Genomic DNA, 1,988 nt, shown 5'->3' with positions numbered 1-1,988 from the left:
TTACTTGTATAGAAATGTAAATACAGTATTAACTGGGATTTATTTCTCAACTATAGAGTTCATCCTCCTGAGTTCTCATATTTCAGACAGAATAGAACTCCAAAGATTGGGAAAAATTTTTAAAAAGTCACAGAAATGAGAGATTTTTCTTGGGGGAGCATTAGGATTTGAAGCAGAGGGATAGAGTCAAGAAATTGTTTCAGATTTAAATTTACTTCTTTCCTTGAACTTACTATCTCAATTTATTTGAGCTATGAGTTCCAACCCAATTTTCCATTAACTGATTTATAAGTCATCATGTATTAGAAATGCAGAGATCCTGTTGTCCTTATTACCACCCTTTCTTCAGTAATCTCTGGATTCCTTGCTTGACCTCCTGGGTTCGCACTCCATAAACTATAGGGTTGAGGGCTGCAGGGATGACATGGTGGAGGACGTTGAGCAGGACTGGCACATTGGGTGAGACCTTCTTCTTCACCACATGAGTGAGCACGAAGACCAGAAGGATGGTGCTGAAGAAGAGGATAAGGATGAAGTGGGAGCCACATGTGCTCAGGGCCTTGGCCACAGCACCCTCTGCCTTGAGTCTCAGCACAGCTCGCAGTATGAGGGTGTAGGAGAGGAAGATGAGGATGAGGTCAGATCCTAGCAGTGTCCAGCCTCCAGCAAACTGGAGGAGGCGATTGATGGTGACATCATCACAGGAGAGCCTGGAGACAGACGTATTGGCAGATGCAATTCTCAATGACATTTCTCCCACAGTAATGGAGCCGGGCAGAGAGGATGGGAATGGACACAGTAAGAAGTGCATTCCTGGCCAAAATAAAGACAGCAGCCTTGACTACAAATTGGTCAGTGATGATGGATGGGTACCTCAGTGGGTGTCAGATGGCCACATAGCAGTCATAGGCCACGACCATGAATGTACAGGACTCCATGGAAAGGAAGCAGTTCATGATGTACATCTGGAGGAAGCAGGCATAGAAACTGATGGACTTGAGGTCAAACCAGAAGATGGCCAGGACTTTGGGGATGACAGTGAGGCAGACAGCAATGTCCAGCAGGGAGACAATACTGAGCAGGTAGTACATGGGCTGGTGTAGAGAGACCTCCAGCCGGATGGTGATTAGGAGAATAACATTAGCCCCCATGGCCAGGAGGAATAGGAGGCTGAGGGGCAGGGACAGCCAGAGCTGCCAGCTGGGGGACCTGACAAAACAATTCAGGAGAAAGTCTGAAACCCTAGTGGAGTCATTTCCATGAGTTGTCATCTTGTGGATTCTGTTTCTACAGATTTTCTTTGATGATATAAAAAATTAGGATCAAAATTAACCTCTGACTGTGGTTAAAATGAAATAAAAAAATTCGAGTTCATTGGATGTAACTTATGGCTCCATCAGCTTATTTTGCCTTAACTGGGGATTTTGCATGTTACATACAGAAAAAAGAAATTCATTTAAATCTTCAGCAAATTTTGTTTCTCCTCATTTCCTGAATATTTCTAATTTCTTAATGAAACAATCTTATAAAATCGAATTAGTAATTTCAGTTAGCTAGGAGCAGCATGTTTACTTTTGAACATTGTGATAAAATAGACCCCCTGATTTCAGCAATGTGAAGGTGGTGAGATTTGTCTTCAGTAATTCCTCTCTCAATCTCTCTACCCAGTTGCCTAGATAATGTCCCCAGTTTCCACAGCAGGTACTGCTCAGTGTTGTGACTCCTTTCTTTCTGTGTGCTTTTTATTTACCCTTTATATACAGGAGACACAAAGATTATCTTTGTTCTCAAGGAAGTGACAGTCCTTCCTTGGTGATAAGGTTAGATAAATATAAAGACAATGATAAGAATCATGACAGAGCAGTATGCAGAATATTTTGAGAGGGGGTAGGTGAAGATGAACTTCATTCACATGAAAGTGAAGTGTTCCCAGGACTCCTCTCCTGCTGACTTTTAAAAGCAAGTCCAAAGAAAGTCATGAAAAAGAG

General features: G+C 42.3%; 1 pseudogene; it reads right to left on the bottom strand.

Annotated features, from left to right (window-relative positions):
- Positions 1–331: 331 nt before the first annotated feature.
- Positions 332–1,271, bottom strand: LOC122200336 (annotated as a pseudogene).
- Positions 1,272–1,988: the final 717 nt, after the last annotated feature.

The sequence above is a fragment of the Panthera leo genome, chromosome D1 (assembly GCF_018350215.1).
Source record: "Panthera leo isolate Ple1 chromosome D1, P.leo_Ple1_pat1.1, whole genome shotgun sequence".
Classification (NCBI taxonomy): Eukaryota; Metazoa; Chordata; class Mammalia; order Carnivora; family Felidae; genus Panthera; species Panthera leo.
This window is presented reverse-complemented; position numbering and strand designations above follow the sequence as displayed.